This window comes from Pinus tabuliformis, chromosome 1_1 (genome assembly GCF_031772625.1).
Source record: "Pinus tabuliformis cultivar Carrire ecotype Pingquan chromosome 1_1, CPIR1, whole genome shotgun sequence".
Taxonomy (NCBI): domain Eukaryota; kingdom Viridiplantae; phylum Streptophyta; class Pinopsida; order Pinales; family Pinaceae; genus Pinus; species Pinus tabuliformis.
This window is the reverse complement of record NC_142297.1, coordinates 215,712,975-215,722,166: the sequence shown is the minus strand read 5'-3', so window position 1 is coordinate 215,722,166 and position 9,192 is coordinate 215,712,975.

The window sequence follows — 9,192 nt, the reverse complement described above, 5'->3', positions numbered from 1 at the left end:
AACATCTATAGTTTTGACAGGGTTACCTTTTAATCATAAATGATTCAAAATCCCATCCATTTAAGAATTATTGATCTAGAGATAAATCCATCTATATATGTTTATTTTCTTTGAATTTTATTTTTAAGTAAATCTTTAAAAGCCATTGTCCTGGTATGGTAGCCAGATAGTTGACAATGCCATTCACTGGTTAAAATTGGACTGAACAAGCTGGCTCGTGATGAGACCCCTTGTCTTATAATTGTTTGCAATCATAAGCCATTACCCTGGTTTGTTTAGCAGTGTTGGTAATGTCAGCCTATTTTTTCCCTATGATCATGGTAAGCAGGCTCACGATGAGACCTCTTATCTTTTAAGTTTAAATATATTTCTGGATTATTCTCTAGAAAAATAAGACTCTTTGGGACAGGGAGAATCATTGACTCCTTAAGAGTTAAGAATGACAATTTCAGAGTTAAAGGTGCTTTGCAGTAAAGTGCTTTTACTTGGTTAAAAATAACTTTTCTTGACTGATAATTAAACTTTGAAAGATCTTAATGAAATTTTGAAATCTCAAAATGATTACAGCTTGATAAAAAAGATTTTTTTTCAGATTTTATGATACTTTGCCAACTTCTCTTGATTGGTAATCTCTTCCTTAAGTATGTCTACCTCTAGAAATAAGAAAATCATACTTCATTAAGAGATTTAAGAAACAGCTAATAGGTGATTATTAACAATTTTCCTCCACGTATCCTAATCATTGTTAGATAACAAAAAGGCCTTCCATATAAATCACGACAAAGTCACCAAAATCAAAACTGAAAACCAAAAGAAAAGAATTCTTATGCTAAAGTGAGAAAAGAAATCAGCGAACAAAAATAAAAACAAAGAAATCTCTAAAAATGGAAAGGAAAATCCCAGTCTCGCAAGATAAACTCAAACAAGAATGTTTATACCAATGTCTCCAACAATATGAAGAAAAAGAAAATAAGCATGTAATCATTCCTTCTTATGTTGAGATTTAGAAAAACATACCTTGCAGAGTTGTGAATACTTTAGGCTTTTAGATAACAGTAATCGTAAAATTCAGCCACAATGAATAATTTCTGTTTGATATGAGTCTTCTTGTTCCCAAGCATCATCTTAATCATTTTCTAAAAGAAAAGGAATGCTTAAAGAAACAGATTAAAGGTTCAGAAACTTCCTGTTGTAGCTGTTTCGATGAAGATTATCGCTGCTTCTTGAAATAAAGCCAGGAGAAGAGTATGGACTTCCGAAAATATGATCTGGAAGAGGATTGAAAGCTTTTAAATGGAGAGCTGCAAAACAGAGTTTTATATCAGCATAATTTAAAAACAAAAATGAAACTAGAATGATGAAATGGAAATTAATGAAAATGGGCACATGAATCTTACCATTGGATAATTGCTTTTGATCTTACCTGAAAGGTATCAATTTCTCCAAACTAACTGACTTCTTATTTTAATTAACATTAAAAACATGAAGAAGTCACACTAACCAAAAACCTATAACCCAAATTCATTATTTATTTTATTTAAACTAAAGCAAGCAGTAAAATGTCAAAATAGAATGCTTAGTGTTCAGGGGGATTGAAATTAAAACAAATGCATCAGAAATGAGAATGAGAATTTGCAGTAATGACTATTCCTCAAAATATTATAAGTTTCATATAAACTCCATGATTTGATAAATTGTCGGGAATCAAGACCAAATCCAAGATAATAAAATTTAAATATGAAGATAGAGGTCTTGAATTCCATTTTTAATTATGGAATTATATATTTAAAACTAAAATGTATGAGAAATTGAAATGATTTTTTGTATCCTGCAAATTCGTCATCAATCGCCTTTTTCCCATAGTGATTACCCAAGCTTGCTTTAACACATCGCTTCATCGGATGATCCACACAACATGTTTCTTCACCATGCTTTAAGTTTAATTCGCAAAACTTCGCTTTTATTGCTATGCCATATATTGATTAAATGTTAATGGCTGAAAGGCATGCATTGGAAGCTCTCACATCAAAGGTTGCAACGGCAAATCGCCGATATGAAAATATGCGATGAGAAGTTGTACTATGAGATGGAGCGATCGCATCATTAAAGAAATATTATATCGGGGATTGGGAAATATTGACACTGTGCTTCCCACATCGCGCATCGCAGATTCCGAGATATGATATGTTATGAGCATAAATAAAAATGCGATGAGATGATTGCGATATCGGCGATTGCTAATCGGCGATGAGTGGACTTTTAGTACCCGATGTAACACAATATGATTCTTGCGATGCCGATATGCGATGAATGACGTGGCTAATCGGCGATCTCGATCGGCAATCTTAAGCGCATGATGTAACAATTTTCAATACACCGATATATGACGAAAAGCGAACCCGATAATTTTATGATGAAAATTTGATAACATATCGGATCCGAGCCATCGGCCCTTCAAAATTATGCTTTCATTACTATTGCGATTGAATGGACGCGATATCTCTTGTGAACTGGATTTAAATTTCATATCGGGTCCGAAATTGGTCATCGCAATATCGGCAAAGTCGATTATCATAGATCGGCGATTCACGATAATGATAGTATACTTCAACTGCAAAGCTCCGATATGCGAAATGCGATATGGCAAACGAGTAAGATAATACTTCAAAGGTCTTTGATGAACAATTTGTTATCAAAATAAATGCTAAGAACTACTTCCAATGAAATCTTATGATGCGAATGGTCTTATGATATTCCTTGAAATTTCAATTGTGTTTTCTAAGTGAATAAAAGCAAAATTAAAAATGCTTAAATTCTAATGCATCACAAATAAAATTTCCCCGAGCCTATTGCAAATTTGAATTGGGTTTGTTGCTTACTTGAAGTTTTGAAAACAAATAAAAAACCTGCAAATAAAACCAAACACAAATAAAAAATAAACTAAAGAAAATATGAACTAATAATGGATGAGAATAAACTTGTAAATGCGTACCTGAAAGGAATTTGTCTATAAATTTTACCTTATAAATCTTCAAATTCTTCCTTTGATTAAAATCATCTCATTATTTATTCTAAATCTAAGTGTGCAATCAGCCTAAATGAAATCAATCATTCATGTTCATGGAATATAAAATTTACCAGAAATAAATATGAAACTATGCTTCCCTTTCGAAGTGAAACAACAATTTATTACCTCTGCTCATTCCGAATTAATCTTGAGAAAAATCTGTATTGTTATAGCGACTATTTAAGAATGTCTTTAGTGAATGAATATGATGCATTTTACAGCATCAGATAATAAACTAAATATTAGAATGAGATTAAGCCATTAATTGTAGAAAAATATCAAAACAGATTTGAATGTGTGCACTTGGCAAAATGGACATCCTTAAGATCACCGTTTGGAAAATTCCGAGGAAGATAATATGAACTTCATATGATTACCATGAAAGGTTGGACTGACTAATAATGATGGAATTAGAATTAAGCTTATCATAGACAGTCATACATTTCATGGGATAATGGGGTCATGAAGCTTTTTTATCCTCAAATCCTTACCATATAAATTTCAAAAGAAAATCTTAGAAGGAAATCCCGAAATGAAGAAAAGTGGCTTTGAGGCAATCGATACCAAGTGCAGCTTTAATTGAATTTAATCAAGACATTATTCGAAATAGGCAGAGTAGAGGTATTGCTGTAAGAAATTTAAAAGAAAGCAAGAATTAAAATTTTCTGATAGGGAAAAATGTTTCCGTTGAACATGTATGAGAAGGCTGATTGCTTTTTATTATTATTTTTAATCTACAGAACTGCTGAAAATAAATTAACTACATAAAACAAACTAACTAAATTAATTCTACTCATATTCTAACCATATGCATGAGAATGACTAGGTATAGTCATATTTCCAGTGTAGCCATTTTCTCATTTTAATTCCCGCGTTTATGTACAGTTCAAATGTTAGTAATAAAAATACAGATTTGACTAAACTAAGGAAAATAATTATGAAATCAGAATGTACAGTTATTGTTAGGAACTTAATTAAAATTTCTCTCTCATGAAATTTCCTTTCCAATTGACTACCAATTGGATCATAAAAATCTGGATGGATTTCTATTAAGGATTGAGAAATGTTCAAAGGAAGAGATAACAGGCCAGATTGTGAAAATGAGCTTTTGGATTCTTTGACCTGAAAAAATTTGTTAATGTTATGTACAAATGTTAAATCATTGACAATTTTCCTTGAAGGAAAAATTTCCAAACAATTTTCAAATGAGTCAATGAAAAATGGATGGAATCCTTTTAAATAAAATGGCAATTTGTTAATTGAATTGAATTGCTGGCAGATTTCTAAAAATACATTCTCTTGTTGACATTGCCTTTGAAAAGATAGAAGCTTTTGATGAAACATTAGCATTGATTTAAATTGGAATATTAATATCTTATGATGCTCATGATTATAATATGAAACTTCAATTTCCCAATCGGGCAATGCATCAATTGAGTGTTTGATAGTAAGGTGTTCAATATGCCAGCGAAAAGTGTGAAAATTTTGCAAAATAAAATCAGAAAATAAATCTAAGTTTAAACAAAATAGTTGTGAAAGAAAAACTAAAATAAAATCACTATTTGTACAATTAATGTTACAGCACATTTGGGATCGTTTTGAAATGATTTCACTTTCACAAGGAATGGCCAGAATTATGGAATTTGAAAAATTTTGAATTCCAACTTGTGAATTAGAAAACGAATTATGATTATGAATAGGAATGGGAGTTTGATCCTCATATGAATCATAAATTGGAATGATTTCTTGAATGGTGAAATCATGAAGATAATTTGCTGCTTTACAATGATGATTAGTTGAGATAATTTCTAAATTGAAGTGTTCCTCATTCTCAGATGTTATTTGAATTTTATCATGAGGATTCTCTTGAGAAAAATTGAAATCGACATCCTCAATATCAGAGTAATCATCATAAATGACCTCACAAGACTCTCTAGAATTCCGTTCAATTTCATCCAATATACCAAAACAAGAAGGAACAAAAATCTCATGTTCATTAATGGCAAAAGAATGATCAATTATTGTTTCTTTATCTTGATAAAAATTTAATGGTAATTCATTTAGATCAGCCGCTTTATTTTCTGAAATATCATTAATACTAAGAGGGGAAAAATTACCATCATTAAAAATATCAGGATAAAGGGAAAAATGTGAACCTGAAACAATGCATTTAAAACTGTCTCTGTTTGAGAGCTCTTGTGCATTATGCTCATTGTAAATTTCAGATTGCAGATCATTCCTTTGCGTACTCATGCTTTCTTGAAGAAGGCTGCTTTGCTGCTCTGATTTTGGCATTTGCTCATCATGGAGAAATTCAGAAATTTGTACAGCAGTTTGCATTTTATTTACTTTGATTGCTGCTTGTACTTGCTGATTTGCGATTTGATTTTCTGAATTTACTTCAAAGTAGCTTTCAGATTTCAAGGCGGCTTTTTCCCCAAAATTGCTATTGTTGTCTTCTTGCATTTGAATTGAAATATTTTCCAAGCTTTGTGAAACCACTTCGTCACAATTTATTTGCACATCCATATTGAGATTCTCATTTATATTAGAAGGGGAAGGAACAAAGCTCGAATTAATTTCATATGGATTGAGAATGGTTGGAAGAGAACAAATATATTCAAACCAATCTAATGATTCTTCTTCCGTAGGTTTATCTTCATCTTTAAATCTTAAGCAATTCAAATGAAATCGAATATTAAAATCATTAACAGACTCATGTTTAAACCTTCGTAGATATTCAATTTCTTCACATACCTGTTCATAATCATAGCTGTCAAATTTACAGATGAAAATTGTAACAAGTTGATCCCAGCTATGGATTGAGGCAACTGGAAGAGTTTTGCACCAGTTTCTGGCTTTTGCCGCAAATGTGAGAGTAAAAATTCTGCATAAGATGCCTTCATCAATTCCTTGAAAATCATAATTTGAAACATTTTGAATAAATTGAAAGACATGGTTAAAAGCAGAATAATTTCTCTTACCATTAAACTTTGCCTGAGACAAGAGTCTTACCACTTCGGGTGGAGTATTGGAGGATGCATGTCCATGGATACAACTCCAAATTGGGAGTTTGAGAGAAGCCATAAACAAAATGTTAAAATTGAAAAGACTCCAATAGACAAAAAATCTCAGCCCTCCTTCTAGCGCCAAAAATGTTGATGCCTCGAAAATCGCTGCAACAACATTGGGGGATAACCACCCGGTCTGGACCTTAAAAGCAGCTCCTTTTCCGTTTGGTGTGGTGGCTCCGACTGTTCATCTAGGTCCAGTTACCTTCTCCCTATTGCTATTGGTTTATAATGTATCTTTAACTACCAATAGACAGAGACATCAGATCACTTCTTCTTGCTGATCAGGGAAGAGAATGACCCTTAAGCTGATTTGGGTTCAGCCAAGCCACAACTAAAGTTTTGCCTCTTTGAGGAGAGGACTTAACAGAATGTAGAATTTACTCTAAATGCAAGCTTATTCTATGATGCAAGCAAAATAAACTAATCTAAATCCTATCTTAATTAGGCAGATATAGATCTAACCCAACTAAGAGCAAGATAATTAAAGTATTGGGATTTAGATATGTCTTGTTTATAATGAATACCAAGTTAATGAAGTAGTTCAATTAACTGATATTATGGTTACCAAAACACATTCTATTGAGACCTTAAAACTGAAATAATAAACCAACAACATTCAGGAAGTAGTTCACAAAATGGTATTGATTATCAAATCAATAAATCCAATAATTGAATAATGATATGTGGAAATAGTTCACAACACATTATCATTCAATAAATTGGTTTCATAAGACAGATTTGAGAGTAAATAGTTACTCAAAAATGAGAAATTAATCCATAAAAAACAGAGATACATAATAAAAAGATTGAGACAAATTACCCATATTGACAATAGTGCACAAACATGAATAAAATGACACATTCCTCTCACCATAAAATTAAAACTGATATTTGAAACAATAGTATTAAAAATACCAATTTTATTGCATCCATTTCTCTGTTCTTGGTCTCCAACAGCCCTTTACATTGCTTGAACTTCTGCCTTCAAAACTAGAGTCACAATAGTGCAAACTCTGCCCTTCACACATAATTCAAGATACAAAAGGAAAATCCTCAATAATCCCCCAGATCTGAGATTTTTCACTCCTCCCTCCTACAACTCTAAATTCCAATTACAATAGTGCTTTCAGAAGTCTAAAATTGCAGAGGAGAGCAGCCCTTTTTACATTCTAGAATCTGTTATTTATAATATTTGTGAAGGAATTTTGGAGAGGAGAGTTTGTTGAAGAGAAATCTGCCAAATATAATTTTACTTGCTCCTAATTCTGATCTTCAATTGCTGGAGCATTCTCATTGCTTGAAATCCTTTTCTCCATATCTTTTCCACTGTTTTCCTGCAAAAGAAATCAAAATAAATTAAAATGCAATCAAAATATCATTTCTGGAAATTAAATCAAACCCAATCAAATTCTATTTTAAATAAATAATTGAAAATAAAATATAAGCTCTGTATTGATGCTTGTAATGATTTGATTGGCAAATGATTTCGTTGGCCAATGGATCTGCAATTAGAAGAGGCTTTGGATAAATGAAATTGAAGAAAATAACTCAGAAAATTGATTTTGTTTTTCAAAATTCGGAGCATGATCTTCTGCCTGATTTTTGACCCAATAAATGAGTAAATCTGTTGGTGAAACCTCCTCCAAAATGTTCTCCTTGATTTTCTCTTTCCAATGAGCCGTCCTGGGCCTCATTTGGCCAAGTATAACTCAATTTATGAGCTTCCAAAGTTGATGGGTTAAATCTGACATGAATCTGGAAATTCTGTTGCTGGGCTAAAAAAAATGTAATTAAAAACTAATCCTAAATTAGTCTCTAATAAATTCTAATTTAATTGCTAATTATAAACTAAACTAATTATTAATTAACATTAATCTAATTAACTAATATATAATTAGCTATTTATAAACAAATTTAATAAAACTAATTAATATTAATCTAAATAATAATTAAATTCTACATATTAATTAATTAATTTAATTTAAAATCTAATATATATATATAATATTTAAACTAACTATTATTTCCATATCTAATATATATATAAAATATTTAAACTAACTATTATGACCATACGTATGAGTTAAAGAGAAAAAAATCATTTGAAACAAACTTATATCAAGCTTTATGTAATTGTTTTTTATGCCTTTTCGCTATTCGGCAATCGGGAGGATGGAACATCGGGGGTCGTAAGAGATGTGCTTGTTTAAAAGCCCCTCGATGCGATAACCAAGTTAGCCCCCGATGCGATAACCAATTTATTTGCGATGCGATATAAAAGACTTTTGTTTAATCGGTGATCGGGGGTATGAAGTATCGGCGATCGGGGAGAGTGTGGTGTCGGGATTTTTTTTTTTTTAAATATGTTCAATAAAACTTCCGACACGATCTCCCGATTGCGAAATAAGTTTTTTATATATATATTTTTATATATATTAAATTTTAATTTAATTTAATTAATTATATATTAATTTAATTAAATTAAGATTTAATATTATTTTTTATTTTGATTTTATTAAAATGAAATTTAGTTAAGCTGTAAAATTGTTTAAACTACAGCCACATGAAAAATAATTAAAAATAATAAAAATAAACTACAGCCACTTGAATGATTGGGTTTTTTAGTTTTAGGATTTGATTTGGAATTTAGAGTGAATTTCTTAAAACCCCGATAATTAATAATTTGGCTGCATGACTAAAAAATGAAAATGTTAGTAAAAACTTGCTACGGGTTAATATTTAAAGTGAATGCCTTATTGAACTAATTTATTTACAAAGTGCAATATTGTACATTTTATACATTTTTAACCCAGGCTAGATAAATGATGAGACTTCAAAGGAGTGCCATTTTCAGACCAATTGACCAAATGAGGCGAAACAAGCGTCAATGGGAAGCTTGTAAAAAATCGATTCTAAGAAAACAATCAAAACAAGAATCCAAAGAAAACTAAAAATTAACAAAAGCGTAGGGCAATCAACTAAAATAAAAATCCAAAAAGGTGTTTAGCCAAATTTTTACAGAAAGGGTCCCCATTATTGAAGTGAACACAT